Below are 17,182 nucleotides of genomic sequence, written 5' to 3'. Positions count from 1 at the left end.
TTTTTCATGTTTCGTTCAACGTCATTAATGGCAGACTTTGGAAAATAAGGGTCAACCTAATGTGCATATGTTACTAATACGCTCCGTTGTATCATTTAAATTTTATAACTCAATTTAGCGAAACGATACAGATTTTTAAACGATTGTCACTTCTTAATTTATATTATCTTTTGCTCCTATACGTTGAAAAAAAGGGATTTGATTACATTTAAACGAAAAAAATTGGCAATTTTCGCTTTTTTATTGTTTTCAATAATGTTTGAAGAAGCACATACAATGCTTTCGAAAATATGCGAATATCCTACGTACAATGTGCTAAATATTAACATACATACATACGTACATATAACATGATCACCAGTTGGCAATGCAGAAATTATCAATTTCACTTGTACTGTTATTGTCATCCGCAATTGTCAAGCAATCGACCACCAAAAAAAATATAAATCGGTAAACAAACACAACTGGGTTCTATAACAAAAGCAAACGCAACGAAAGGAAAATTGAAACCAAACTAGCTTCGGAATATTCGAGTATGACCGCCTACAAATTGGCGCATATCAAGTGGTGCAAACAAAAACAAAATAGGCTTTGCTTGAACAACGAAATCGGTCAAAAGCTCATTGCGAATGCCGACATATAAGGTTTATATAAAACATGTGTATCTACAATTACAAAAACTCATATGTATGACATAAAAACTCACGCATAAATGCACATACATATGTCGGCTACAGTTTAATTGAGTGTATAGCGGCAGCTGTACGTCGCACAGTGGGGTATTTTAAAGAAATTCTTCACAAAAACAAGGATCAAGAAAAAAGTAAGTTAAAATCTATGTAACTATATATATATGCCAATGTCTGTATGTTTTTACGTAATAGCGCCTAAACTACACAACGGAATAATGCAAAAACAGAAGTCCAGAGGGCATACTTTTGTCTCGCTAGGTCTCTAAGGTCTTGAGATATAGACCAAAACGTGGACCCGGGTAACCCTAGGATGTGTTTATACAATAGGAGTGTCAACTGAAATCTGCTGATGAGTACTTTGATACTTTAATATTCTTCGTACCCTTGGGTGACTAGTGTCTTGAGATAGAAGCCAAAGTGTGGACCCGGTTACCTGGTTCCCGAGTTCCAACGAATAGAGTAATATCTACGACGAAGGGGTCGAGTATGCTGTTTACAGTGACGATCCCAAAATAAATAGATCCTACAGATCGCCAAATCACTGCAGTGTCTTTCAGGCGAAAATCATAGCCTCGAAGAAAGTCGCACAAATTCTGGAGGAAACGTGCTTTAGCTACAGTCGCGTCAGTACATATATTGATAGCCAGGCGGCAATCAAGGCTATAATATTACACAATACTTCATGAAGAAGTATCCTGGAATGCAAATAAGCATTGGAGAAATTTCGCTCAGGCTAAACCGTACATCGATGCCGGGCTCCCTGTCATAAAGGGATAGACGGTAACGAAAAGGCCGATGAATTGGCAAAGGATAAACGTCCCATTTCGTTTGGGAGAAATCAAAAGGAGACAGGAGCTGCTATGATCCATCAAGCAGGAAAGGCATGGACAGAAGTGCGGGTCTACAAAATTTCTAAGATCATATGCAAATCCTACGACGGTAGACTCACAAAGTTGCTTATATGCTAGGTCTCGTCAGTAACAACTGGACGTTCCATGTTTGCATCCTGCGCTTGCGAAGTCAATTCTCGAGCTACTAGAACGGCAGAGTGACCAAATCTGGAGAAAACATTTATTCTAGGTCCTAGAAAACTCTTAGTGTTTGCCAAGGGTTTGGTCATCAAATAATTTCTGTTAACACTATGGCTTCGCATTGAAGTGTAAATTTGCACTTAGAGGTGAATAACGATTTATTCTTCTTAGTCTTTTTCTGAGTCTTTTGGGTAGTTTCATTAATGTTGATGGTCCTTCGCTTAGTACTGATTCGGTTCATTCAGAAAATATCACCATTAAGCTAATATCTCGGGAACAATTTGATATGAGCACGCTGAGCCTTCAAGGTCATTAAACCCCTTCCTTCCTTCCGTGATAAACTAGGGGCCGCGAAAGTCTCTCTGCTAAATATACAGAATGTGACATAGGTATATGATGTTGACAATTGGGTTGGAGAAACTGTCAATTGAGCTGACAGCGCCATGCAAGAGTTACGCTATGCCCCCTACATTCAATCACAGTTACCGCTTCAGCTCATTGCAGCACAGCGCAGCGTTCTTTCGCTCTTCACGGAGCCAAATATTTTTTCGAGTCAGCCGGTATTCAATTAATGTTATAAAAGTGCTTCTGAAATATGCCACCTCTGCTCATATATTCTACTGAGTTTACTTTTGCTCTCAGAGAGAAGGTGAGGAAGTCGAGTTGGCAGGCTTAAAATGCCTGGAGCTGTTGGGCATTTAGCTTTCGTTGTATTTATGGTATGTATGGGCTAAACGCAGCGGAGTGGCGGGCGCACATTTTGTCCGATATCGAATATTGATCCAAGTCTTTTTCGTGCCATCTCTGAAACACTCTACGGCTCATTTAACGCAAAATGAGCGATCAATTGAATGATGTTGCCTCGTGGAGTTTGAACTTTCCGCCAGTTTGGCGAAAAACAACTTAGCGCACTGTAGCATTTAAGACGGCGTTCACAGCTTTTATATCATGGCGAGGCAGCGTTCCAGGCTCTTGTAGAACACGTCCTTTTCTACACTGTATTTCTGCTGCCTCTATGAATGGGTGCAGATAAATGGAAAATTCAACAGTCGCTTGTCATTTGTCCGCGGGCGTGGACCACATTTCTTGACGACAAAGTCACACACACCACAAATCCCACAATGAAACTGCCCTTTCATGCATTTGTTCCATAATATTTGTCTATTATTTGCAGACATTGGAACTTGTGTCGTCTGGGTTGCCATGAGCATCCGTTTGATATTGAGCTTATGTGAGAAGGTGACATCCTGACAAAACAACTTTGACAAAATCGTTTTAACTTCCCACCTTGGAGATTCCAGCAGCAGTGTCTGACCACCACGTGGCTCGCTATACAAAAATGTAGTGTTCAATCATCCCTAACGAGCAAGTTGTGAGTTGACCTTAGGAGGTTGTGAGTTTACCTTGGGAGCAGCTACATAAAACCAAACTGCAATGAAAATTTCAGCAAATCGTGGAATAATGAGACAACCTGAATTTTGTGTTAGAGAAAAAAGTTCTTTGAAAGATTTATGGACCACTACGCGTTGGCGATGGCGTGTACCGAAGAAGATTTAACGATGAGCGGTACGAGCTTTACGCAGACATCAACATAGTCCAGCGAATTAAAATGCAGAGACCGCGCTGGCTAGGGCATGTTATGCGAATGAAAGATGAAGCTCCGGCTAAGAAAGTGTTTCTATCGGAACCCGCCTATGGAAGCAGAGGAAGAGGGCGGCCCCAACTCCGCTGGAAGGACCAGGTGGAAAACGATTTACTCTCCCGTGGTATGACCAATTGGCGCCAGTTGGCAGAGAGAAAAGAAACTGACGCGCTTTGTTGGACGGCCATAACCGTTTAAAATGTTAAGTGCCAATTAAGAAGGAGAAGAACTTTGTCATGCTTTACATTAGTTCCTAACATAGCTCGCTGCATATGCCTTTAATTTTGAGCACATTTTTTCACAACTGCCCATTGTGCGCTGCCGCAACTACTACCAATTCACCAAACAATATTTAACTTCCTACAAATGAAACCACTCAGTTAGGCCAAACTACTTTCATGGTAACTGGCAATCTGATGCACAAATATACTCACTCACCCTCTCATGCAGCTATTTGCGCGTACATATGAAACTCTGGAAAACTAATTAAAATCGAAATTGAGCTTCAAATAACAAACAAACGAATGGTTGGTTGACGCCAAGAGCCTAGCAAACTAGGAACTGGGAAGGGTCGGCGGGCTTAAGTGCATTGGAACTCGTAAAATTTGTAGTAGTACGGACATACATAGAACAGCACTAACAGCTGTCAGTAAACAACTAAGTATTGTGCTTGGTTAGTGCAGTTAAGCTCCTACAAACACACACACGCACACTCAGATTCAGCAGCTGATATGTTTATACACAAAGTCACCAATAGAGCCGGTTATGCTTATAGTGAAAGTGGAACAACGCGCATTTTGGCGCCATCATAGAGTTAGTTAATGGGCGTTTGTGCCAATTGCTAGTGACATCGAAATGAAAACTGACCGATTAAAATTGCGGAGACTAGCAAATAGCTAGCAATAACAACAGTAACAACAACTAAATTATGTACTTATAAACAAACAATAACAAATAAATAAAATTTCAACTTAGAAATAATTATACAATTATGTAGTTGAGCTCCTCCCTCGGCGACCGAAAATCATACTCTACAAGTCACTTATGGTACCCGTCCTGCTATATATGGGGCAGAAGCATGGAGCATGACAACAGCAGATGAAGCGGCTTTGGGAGTGTTCGCGAGAAAAGTTCTTCGAAAGATTTATGGACCTCTACGCGTTGGCGACGGCGAGTACCGAAGAAGATTTAACGATGTGCTGTACGAGCTATACGCAGACATACACATAGTCCAGCGAATTAAAACGCAGCGGCTGCGCTGGCTAGGCCATGTTATGCGAATGAAAGATGATGCTCCGGCCAAGAAAGTGTTTCTATCGGAACCCGCCTATGGAAGCAGAGGTAGAGGGCGGCCCCCACTCCGTTGGAAGGTCCAGGTGGAAAACGATTTAAACTCCCTTGGTGTGACCAATTGGCACCGGTTGGCGGAGCGAAGGAGCGACTGGCGCGCCTTGTTGGACGGTCATAACCCAATTAAGTAAGTAAGTAAGATGTAGTTGAGCTCATTGTCACTAGTAAATCAAGTGAATACATTCATTAAACTCACATTTATTTAGTTGAACTTTGACAAATTTATACATTCTAAACATATGTACACACATATATACAGTTTATATGCATCCAAAATACCGCGGTATTGCGGAACAAAATTACGGTTTTGCTACTACAGGTGGCCAGATCACTGCAGTGTCTTTCAGGTGGAAACTGTAGACTTGAAGAAGGGTAGCAGAAATTCTGAAGGGAGCATGCTTAAGATGCAGGGGCGTCAAAATGTGTATTAAGAGTCAGGCGGCGAATAAGGTAATAATCTCATACAGAACTTCATCGAGAAGGATCAAAGGCATTGTAAAGGTTTACAAGTTGAATATGTATCAGCTGCTCACCTGACCATAATGCTTGTTCTATCTCTTTTTTTGTGAAGGCTATTCGGCAGCGTTGTACTACTTTGGTATAAAATAGTGGAGTAGCTCTAGTGTAGTAGTGTGGCTAGTAGCTGAGGTCCTGTTAATCTCGGATAACTTTTGTCCAGTTCGAAAAATTTACAGCCGTGCTTGGATTCTTAATGTTGATATAATTACGTGTCTTTGGATACCCCATTCTACGACTTTTATAAAATTGTGGATAGGTCCCATATAATGCACTATATATTTTATATTAAGTTATTCCAAAAGAATCACAGCAACCCATAGCTGAAACTCCGCTCCTTTTATCGCTAATTATTACATCCCTGCTTCGATCCCAATGCCAGGAACCCTGGTAATTTGGACACTTCGTTCAGTGTCTAACGTTCATTTCACCACGTTCCACACTGTTTTGACACTTAAGTCAGCATCAAATGGCAGTGTGTTAGGTTAGGTGGTAGCTGCCCTGGTAAGGATAGCTCACTTGGACAACACGAAGGTCCGTTGTGATACCACATACACCAAAAATAACGGTGACTTAGATCTAGCTACTTAGAGAATCGTTGGGTAGCAACGATAAAGCTCCGAATGATACCGATTTCAACTTTGGATTAATCCTAGGGAGATCCAAGTGAGTCGCGACCGAAGTACTTTCGCCTAGTTCTGGCAAAAACTGGGCAATCAAGCATAAAGTTATTTGGCGATTCCACCTCACCATCCTCCATACAGCTGCAGCAGGATGGAGTTTCCAGTATATTGAGACGTACCGCATGGATACCCATGCGACAGTACCCGGTCAAAACCCCAATGACCATGGATAGATGAGCCTTAGTGAACCCAATTATTTCAGCAGACCTCCTGCCATCCACTTTCGGCCAGAACGATCTTGCTACCCTGCAAGACGTGGTGTCCACCAAATGTTTGCTGAGCTGACTCGAGGCCCAGCTATGGAGGAGCAATCCACTGGTGGCCAGCGGAATCCCGAAATCCCTACAGCCATCTTCATCCTGTTCAGTTGTACCGATGCGGGCTAAGAGATTCGCTTGACACTTACCTGGGATATCACTATGGCCCGGGACCCAGATAATCTTAATTGTAAAATAATTCGATGCAATCGCAAGCGAGATCAGGCACTCCCAGACCACCCTCGATCGCACTATAGTTGAGCTCAAGGCCTTGATAGCCGCTTGGCTATCAGAGTAGATGCTAAATTTCCTAACCGCAGTAGCACTGGATAGCATTTCATCCACCGCATCCTTAATCGCAGCAACTTCCGCTTGGAATACACTGCAGTGATCAGCCAACTTAAACTTGCGGCTTACATTTAGCTCTTGGCAAAAGACCCCCCACCAACCTTTCCGACCAACTTCGACCCATCCGTGAACAAGTTAACCGATCCCATGCCCCAGATAATTCCTCTTCCCTATTCCTCTCTCTGTGGAATGACTGGGGTGAAGGTGACCTTTCTCGCAATATCTAGTGGATATATGTTCAGCATGACGTTCAGTGCCAAGGTAGGTGTTGTTCTGAGAGTGCCACTGATACCGATCAGCGCCATCCGTTGCACTAACATTTTGGAGGTGCTCGCCGTGTCCAGTGCTTTCCACCAGACCAGCACCCCATATAGCAGATTCGGTTTGACCACCATCTCAAAAAGCCAGTGTACTACTCCTGGCTAAGAAGGGCAGTGTGTTAGAAAGAGAAGGAAACAAACATATGCTACCTGTAAGCCCATACAATGGTCAAGGAATGCAAAGAGGCATTGGATAAACTTAGCTCAGCCCGGATCATACATCTAAATACATTGGGTTTCCTGTCATAAAGGGATAGAAGGTAACGAAAAGGCAGATGAGTTGGCAAAGGAGGGTGCAGCATTCGATAAGTTGATGATAGACGTCCCCTAGCGGGTTCGGGGGCTTAGAATATACTCCGGCAGGTATGCTTGTCGTAAGAAGCGACTTAAAGTACCAAATTGATTCAAGGGGTAGCACAACCCTTTCAAGGGGTTGAAAGCGCAATTTATAGCTTCTCAAACCCAATTGTCAACCTTACCCTTGGCGAACACTGTTTCTTTAGCAGCCGAGCTTCCCAAAACCTTCGAGGAGTGTTCTTATCGCTACAACAACAACGGTGGACGTCCCAATCCCACGAAAGGCGTGGAAAGAAGCGCAAGGCTGCCAAATTTCTTCATGTACAAATCCTACGAAATCAAACTTACTAACTCTCTAAAGAGAGAAAATGTGCAAACTAACTGGACTCTGCCCTCTGGCGTCATATCCATATATACATATATTAGAACTTGTAAATAACATCAGATGTAGGAAGTGCGGGATGCAGGAAGAACCGGTTAAGCTCGTGTTGTGTTCCTGTCCTGCACTCGCAAGGGCAAGGCTCCAAGTACTAGAGGTGGCAGAGTTGGCAGATTTCGAGGTAGCTGTTAAGCTAGGTCCTAGAAACTAATACTTCCAAGAGGACGGAGTTATTTGATAACATAAGTGCAGGTACTTAATTTGTGGTTTTTTTGCTTAGTCGACTAACAAATTCTGGTAACACTATGGACACATGCAATCTATGCGAGGTCTTCATTAGGCGGCCAGTGCAACTTATCCTATTCTGACCCATGAAAAAATAAATTTTTTCGAACATCATTAATGTTCATAGAAAAGTACGCAGAAATGTTAGGAAAGCACTTAAATTATGTAAAACATACCGACTGCTGAGTAGACTATCACCCTCTCTCGACCGCGTGTTTCAAAAACGTCCTATATCAAAAAAATTTTAAAAGCGCACTATTTCAGAATTTGTTTCAAAAATAACCTATTTCAGAAATCGGTTACAGAACGCTCTAGCTGAGTACTTCTTTCAAAAACATCCTATCTGAACATAAATTCAATACATATATGAAAACAATTTTGAGTCATGACTTCAACCAAATTGTGAGATAGGGTGTTTTCGATAGAACTTTGGAAATAGGGCGTTGTTGAAAAATATTCTGAGATAGGGTGTTTTCGACCTGGCAGCGGAGATAGAGTAATATTCCACTCAGCAGTCGATATTATAAAATCAGAAGTTCGATCAATATGTGCATAAGCGAGAAATACAAAATGTTCAAGCTGCTGTCAAAATACCCCTTGTTATTAAGTCCTGCCTTCTGACATACTGGCTGCGGTCCACCGGTGCAACACTTCTACAAAACTTCATCGAAATCGGTGAAATAAAACATTGTGTGTGATACACTTGGGAAATTTTACCACGAATGTAAATAGTGTTGCATACTTTTAGGCCAATTACTATTAAGTTAAAGCGTGTTCATTAGGCTGGGTCGATTTATTAACCGATATCGCTCCATTGATTTTTCGATAGGATTTGGGCTCAGGAAAAAAAATTTTCAAATTTTCAATTTCATTTTTATAGCTTTTTTCGACTTTGATTTTTAAGGTTTTTTTCATGACCTAGTAAAAAAATTTTCATTTGATTGTAAAATTTTCATGTACATATACCCTGTCCGACCCAAAAATGTCCGCTAAAAACGTTGGCGTTGGCAGTTTTTTGAAAAAAAAAATATGAAAATTTGTTTAGTTGATCATGAAAAAACCTTAAAAATCAAAGTCGAAAAAAGTCAATAAAACAAAATTTCGCGATATCGGTTAACTTTCGTCCATACAAATCAACCCAGCCCAGTGTTCATACTTATCAAGATAAAGTGCTGTCGTACTTCTCATACTTTTGCTTTAAAAATGCTCTATGTTGCAGTTTGTTTCAAAACGCTTATCCCATCATAGTTTTGCAGTGAGAAAGTCGGTCTTAATAAAAGTCTAAGGCATTCTTGGACCCAATTCAAATATTAGGTTTTCTTGTAACAAACTCTGAGATGGAATGCTTTTGAACTGGCTGTTTAAAAATAAAGACACAAAAAAGCAATTGGTTTAATTTCGATCCACCCTAGTATGAAGAAACACGTATTATGTAGGTTTGCTTAGATTTTTTTATTTCGACTATTAGTATTCATATAGGCATTTGAATCGTATTTGTATACATATATATATAATATTATATTATATACGTATATATATTTAGGCATTCATAGTTTAATGCACTTCGTTAATAGTTTATTTTCTTACATTAAGATAAACTTATGAGGCATTCCATGCCAACACATTTTACATAATCGATTTCCCTAAATTTTGCCATCCTTGAAAGCGTTTCTTTAATTTTTATAAATAACTCGATGAAAAATAGCCCCACTGTGTAATTTGTGTTAATCTATACTTATTTGATTTTTATTTTTAAAGAAAAAAATGCCAAAAACAAACTGTCGAACATTCGGGTTCGTGGGCTTTAATCACGGGAATGTTCTAGGCCCTTAATCCGCTGGAGACACAAATTGATTAAATAATTTTGAACCATTATCGCATTATAAGTTTAGGCTTAAAATTTTGCTTTCGAAAAACTCATAAAATCCCAATTCTGGGGTTCATTAACAGATGCTCAAATTTTAGGGCAATCGGGTTTGTAAACCCAATATATAAGATCAGTGGCCATGGATTACCTCATAAGCGCATGTATTTATGTATTGCATGTACATATGTATGTATTTTATATGAAAAGATGAAATGAATGCATATTATATGCTTGCGTTTTAGTTAAATATACATTTGTATGTATGTATGTAAGTTTATATGTATGTATAAGACATATGGTTTATAGAGTAATAGAAATATTATTTAAATATGTATATGCAATATTTAAAATTCATACAAAAAGTTAGTTTCAATATAGTTATGTAAATATTTTGTAAAAATATAAACTTGTTTTTTTTTATGTTAAATAAACATTAGCTTTAGCTTTTTTGAGGAGGCAGCAGAAATCAATCTTAATTTTTGTGGTTAAATGTATTTACATATTTATATATGCATGTGTATATGTTAAAGTATTTGGTAAGACGCAAATATATTACTTAAGCCTTTTTTAATAATTTGGATATATACTAAATGGCAGCAAAGTACATTGGAAAGTTAATTTTTAACGATTTTTCTGCTTTATAGTTTAATATTTTTTCACCATGCTTAGGTGAGGTTGAACTAGCCCGTCAATAAGACCTCACATAGACTGAATGTGTCCATAATGTTACCAGAATTTGTTTGACGACCAAAAAGAATGCGAAACAGGTGCCAGGACTTTTGTTTTAGAATAACTCCATCCTCTTGGCAAATACTAGAACTTTTCTAGGACCTAGCTTAATTGCTGCCGCTAGACCTGGCAACTCTGCCGCCCATAATAGCTAGAGCCTTAACCTGACGTGTGCAAGACATGTACACAAAACGTGCTCAACCGTTTCTTCCTGCAGCTCGCTCTTTCTACATCTGCTGTTAAGGACGAGGCCTAACTTATAAGCATGTGACGCCATAAGGGAGTCTCCTTTAGGCTTCTCTCTTCAGAGATATGAGCCGCTTTGCGAGTCTAATATCGTAGAATTTGCACATGATCTTAGTAGTTTTGCAGCTCCGCACTTCTGTCCACGCATTTCCTGCTTGATGGATCATATACAACCCCTGTCTTCTTTTGATTTCTCCCAAAGGGATTTGGAAGTTGACCGTCGATGCAGCAAGTGCTGTACCCTCCTTTGCCAACTCATCGTCCTTTTCGTTACCTTCAATCCCTTCATACCCGGGAACCCAGTACAGATATATGGTGCGACCTGAGCGAATTCCAATGTTTCATTGCATTCCAGTGCCCTTCTTGATGAAGTACTTTGTGAAATTATTGCCTTAATCACCGCCTGACTATCAATATATACATTGACGTTACAGCAGGTTAAGCGCGCTTCCTCCAGAAGTTCTGCTGCTTTCTCCACTGCTATAATTTCGGCCTGAAAGCCTGACAGTCTGTAGAATCTACTTATTTCTGGTTCGACACAGTAAATAGCAGACCCAACCGAGTCTGTTAATTTGGAGACATCGCTACATACGTGAATAGTATGTTGTGTAAATTCTGCACACTGGCGCCAATTTGTTCACCATAGAAAAAATTAAAATATATCTCACCACGGTACTTTGCTACCCTTTGACAAAAGTCCTTTGCGTTTTAGCCACTTAAGCCGGGTTTGTCAGTGCGCGTTTTAACTCCAGTTAAAGTTGACTAGAGCTTAACCCTGACACTTCGGCCGCTTAAGCTGAGATGAGCAGCAAAATTGTATGTTATCGAACAAAGTGGCAACGTTAACCTTAGCAACCAGAGTTTAAACTCGCACTGAAAAACCAGTCATTATATGGAAAACTAGTTGACATGAATTGGTGATTTACATAGTAGCGTAAAAGTAGTTAGCGTAAGTTGAAAAAAAATATATATCTTAACCTATGTTTTTGTTTTTATCGGCCTATTGATAAATCATTCAAGGTTCGAATCGAGCTCAAAGCCAGAACAATAATTTTTTTCTAATGATAATTATTGTTATTTTTCAATTTTTCTAAATTTGAAAAATTGTGTTTTGTTTTTGGAATAGTAAGTAGAAAATTTTTCAGACAACCTGCCATAGCTGCGCAGATAGATCCATTTCAAAAATCCAACATTATCAGTGATTTGCACCAGATGGCGCAACACTGAATAAATATAGTTGGTAAAAAAGGAATAGAAGTAGCAAATTTGCCAGTCAAACAAACCACCGCTGTATAGCTAAATGGTTAGCGCAGCATGCCTAAAGCGTACTGATGATGAAAGCTTAGCACCCTTCGAAATGGATCTATCTGCGCAGCTATGGCAGGTTGTCTGAAAAATTTTCTACTTACTATTCCAAAAACAAAATACAATTTTTCAAATTTAGAAAAATTAAAAAATAACAATAATTATCATTAGAAAAAAATGATTGTATCTTAACCTATGTAAATTAAAATTAAAAAAAAATAACACAATACAACAAAATCACAATCTTGTTTCGAAGAGATTGAGCCCTAAATAAAAAAAAAAGTAATTTCTGCGTTACTCGAAGTAAGCCTCCAAAATGTAGGTATGCGTTTTCAAGTTCAAAATTGCTGCTTTCGTACTTTTTTGTTTTTAATTACAATACAAGCTTAAATAAAGTAAAAATGTGAGCGGGATACGCCTTAAATCATATTTCAGTAATTTAATTTTTTACCACCTTTGCAAGGAGGAGCAATTAGTAGTCAAAAGCGAGATCTTCAAAAGCAAATAAACAGTGCTGCACAACGCCGCTACGAATACAAACGCTACTGAACCGCTGTCGCTGCGCTTACATGACATGTAGATGAACGCCGAATAGTTCTCCGAAGCTCTATGAACTCTTTTCCAGCTGTTATATAAACTTGAAAAAACAAACATTAACCTTTGAAATAAGCAAAAAGTCAGGGTCCGTACACATTAGACTGGGTCGATTTATTAACCGATATCGCGCTATTGATTTTTTGATTGGATTTGGGCTCAGGAAAAGAAAGTTCCACTACGCATACCCAAAAAAATAATTTTCGAGCTTGCGAAATTTCTTTTTAATTACACATTATTTTTTATTATAAAAAAAAATTTAAAACATTTTCACCACGAATTTTCAATAAAAATAAAAAAAATAAATGTAAGGCGCGATAACCTCCGAAGAGATCTAAGGCCGAGCTTCTCTTCCAATTTGCGTCGTGCTCCTCTTGATTTTTTCCTACAAATTGGCCGGACGGGACCTACATGTTTTATGCCGACTCCGAACGGCATCTGCAAGGCAGATGAGTTTTCACTGAGAGCTTTTCATGGCAGAAATACAATCGGAGCGCTTGCCAGACACTGCCGAGGGGCGACCCCGCTTAGAAAAATTTTCTTCTAATTGAAAAATCTTATTTCTAAAATTTTGATGTTGCTTTGCCCGGGAGTTGAACCCAGGGCATACGGTGTGATAGGCGGAGCACGCTACCATCACACCACGGTGGCCGCCATTTCCGAATTTTCAATAAATACATAAAAAATGATTTGGAGCCTTTAAAATGAATGATGCATCTATGCTGAAAAACCATAAAAAAATGGCGAAAGGGTCTATTTTTCAACCAAAATACTCCCGAAAACCCAAAAAATATTTCACAGGCTCGAAAATTATTTTTTTCAGTATGCGTAGTGGAACTTTTTTTCCTGAGCCCAAATCCTATCGAAAAATCGATAGCGCGATGTCGGTTAACTTTCGTCCATACAAATCGACCCAGGTTAGTACACATATTTACTTTTTTAAGGTTTTGATAACAGTTTTTTCAAAAAATACAACTTCGAGCTTTGAAAGCTTTACTTTGGAGACTAACGTCGAATTATTGAACGAAACGCAATCAAAAAAATCCTAGGCAATTTTTCAGAAATAAAAACCATTACATATTTTTGTATAGCTTCTTAAAACTGTATAAGTTATGTATTCCAGTCCCGAATATAGTAAGGGTATATGAATACGCGTATAGTTGAATACATATATGTTGACTGTATACAACAAAAACGCCAAATACATAAAATTTATGTTTTCTTTTTACATTATATTAATTTTGATTCCTAAAAATGCGTTTCTTATTCATTTCGTAAGGGTTTCGATATTTTTTTTTTTTTTGCATTTTACATATACAAGTATACATAAATAATATGTAATAATATGTATGTAACTTTTTTTTTTTTTTTTTGAGCTGCATAAAATACTGTTTGTTTACATGCTCGTAAGCTTTTTGTTATTTTTATTTTTTAATTTTTTTACATCTATAAAACATATTAGCAATCACAACTGAAGGAAATAAAAAAATGCATAACTATAATATAATAACAATACTAAATACTTATATAATAATTTAACTAAATATTAAACAAAAAATGACAACAAAATTCCAAGTGCCATAAATACTACAAAATCACCATAAAATAGCTGCAGTTGTCAGCAACAAAAAAGTATATCTCTTCAACCAATTAAAACATATCAAATTTTCCTGTTAGTTTCTCTCGCTGCATTTGCTTTACAAACTTTAAAGTCATTAAAAACCTGTAGTCGAGGCGAATTCAGTACCAAGTGTTGTTATTCCATCAGCTGATTGCTTCTTCTTAATTTTTTCCCATATAACGCCTAGGTACAACAATATGACAGTTGATCGAAATCAATACAAATATTATTTGATTTTACATTATTCTGCTAAGCGAATTCGCTTTGCCACAGCAAATGTCAACTCCAAAGGAAATTTTAGTCGCTCTTGTTTTACTGGCATTCTGCTGTACCAATACGTTGCGTTGTACATAACAAGAAAAAGAAATCAGCTGATGGGATAACACCACTTTGTACTGAATTCGCCTTACATACATAAAATAAAAGTTAATGGTTAAGTTCTACGTAGTTCAATTTTGTTAACTAAAAAAAATTAAGTGTGTGCACCGGCTTTATATCAAAACGGGCTTAAAGCGGAGTAGCATTTTTTACAGAAGCAAACAATACCAATTTAACCCTGTACCCTCTCTCATATAAAAAAAAAAAACAATATTTGTCGTTAAACCGTGCATGGTATAATAGAAATCAAGGCGAATCTATACCAGGTGATGGCAAAACGAATTCAACCCGATTCGCCGTACAGCAGAATATCAAATGAGAAAGAAAACTAGCATTGATTTCGATTAAGTGACAACTTGCTGTACCAAGACGTTGAAAAATATCAAGAAGAAGCAATCAGCTGGTGAGATAACATCATCTTGTATTGAACTCGCCTTGACTAGGAATAAAAATCAAAATTTTCAGATTGTAAAATTATATCTGTTTGAATTTTAGCTACAACTTTTTTTTTCAATATATCAGTAGAAGTACCTTGGAAATAAAACTTAAAATTGGACAATTATCCTTTATTAAAAAAATGCAAAATTACTTTTTTTAATTTTTGAATTTTTGTCAAATGATATAAATAAGGAACATTGGACAGTTGTGAAAGTTTTGACATTTTTCTAGGTTTAGCGGGAGCATTAATAACACTTTACAACACTCGGGTTGGTATTGGACCAATCGATTTTTTGAAGAGATTGCTCCATGAGCAAAAAGTAAGATTTCAAAACAAAGGTATTGGCTTTTAAAATTCGAAATTGGATACATACGACAACATTTTTTTTTATTTGGTATATTCATGTCAGCGTGATTATCAATTTATCTGTTTAAAAATTATTTATGTCTATGTAGTGTATTTTGTTTTTGTAATGAAGTAAAAAATAAGCACATAAACATATAATCCGGTAAGTCGGACTACGTGAATAGCTCAATTGTGTTTTAAAAATAAGAAAAAGGTATCTGTTTATATTTCGAAGCTAGCCACCAAAACATGGCTTTCGAAGTTCGAAACTTGATCTTTCCTAATAATTATTATTTTTTATTTATTTTATGTGAAATAATGAAGATGTAAAAATGAAGGCGTAGTCCCCCTTTTCTTATTTAATTTTTATAGATTTTTTTTCCAAGATCTGCATACACCAGGTTGAAACAAAAAAATAACACAATTCAAATAAAAAAAGACCTTAAACTTCATCATAACAATGGAAACAGCTTGTCATAAAACGCCAAATACGTTTGTCGTCTGTTTTGACTACAAACTGAAAATTAAATTAGCCAGTAAGTGAAAACGCTATTGTCCAACGGTATAACATACTTGACATTCAGATTCAGGCTGTGTGCGACTTGACCTACATTTCTACCTAAATAGAGAAAAAACCTAAATCACTGGAAACTGTCGATAAGGCAGAGCAAAATAAAAATTTAGAATTTTTATGAGCATACTTTTCAACCTAAATTCAAATGTCAAGTTTCAAAAACAAAAATATTGATTTTTCAATATTGTATATGCAAATAAATGGCTCTGCTGCTATTAAGGTCCGATCGATTGTACGTGATGGTGAGCTCAATTTTGTTCAAGCTGATGTTGGCGACACAAGAATTGGATCCTTCTCAAATATGGACCGCAATCTATTTGGGAGCCAAGTGCACTAATTGGCCTAAAAAAGTTATTGGAGGCGTACCAACATCACAGTATTGAATTCGAGATTGTGGAAAAGGTCATTGTGCACATGCTCCACTATGTCCGAAAAAAGGCCTTATAAAACGGAGCCACTGCATTTTCTTGAACTGCTAACTGAACCTTATTGACCTCTGTTCTTTTTAAGCGTGAAAATGCATCAAAAATACCAAATTTCCCGTATTGTTATTACTTTCTTAGCAGAAATAAACAATTTAGGTTTTCAAATCAACTCGCACAGTTTTGATAGCTTTTTCCTAAATTATTGCAGTGCTGGAAAGTTCCAGTGGAATATTAGTTTAGGTACCTAAAATTTAGGCGAACTCGCACCTAGCCTTGATCTGCTAATATGTTGGCAATTTATTTTCATTTGCCAACAAGCGTCCCATCAATAAATAATGCTAAAGCGTGTGAAACACGGGATATAATGAAATGGGTTGTTAAATAAAAGAACGCGCAAATTTTAGCTGGGGTTTTACCACGCACTGCATTACCGGCCTAGGTCCACTACAGACCGGCAAACTATTTTTTAGCTCAAAGTTAATTTAAAAAATCTGTCAAAAATGTATATCTGAGCTAAAAATATAACTTGCCGTTCTACAAGTAGACCTTGGACTCAGTTATGTGACATAATGGAAACGTTTTAGGTCCAGCTGTTCAGCGGTTCAACTTGCGGCAGTTTTTGATGTCAGTAACTTCGACCTTAAGAAAATCATGCATAAAAACATACTATTAGGATGAGTCCGCTTTAGAACTTCGAAAGCCGATATCTTTGTGTTAGGGGCAAAATTCGAAACACGAGGAAATTACTTTTTTGTTTATCAACTTCTTCAAAAAATTTGTTTATCCCAGCCGAGTGTTATTCACAGTTTGCAATGCGTTATACAAACTAATATGTATACTATCCAACAAAAATAAACTT

Source organism: Eurosta solidaginis, chromosome 3 (assembly GCF_040869045.1).
Source record: "Eurosta solidaginis isolate ZX-2024a chromosome 3, ASM4086904v1, whole genome shotgun sequence".
NCBI lineage: Eukaryota > Metazoa > Arthropoda > Insecta > Diptera > Tephritidae > Eurosta > Eurosta solidaginis.
Note: the sequence above shows the minus strand (reverse complement) of the source record.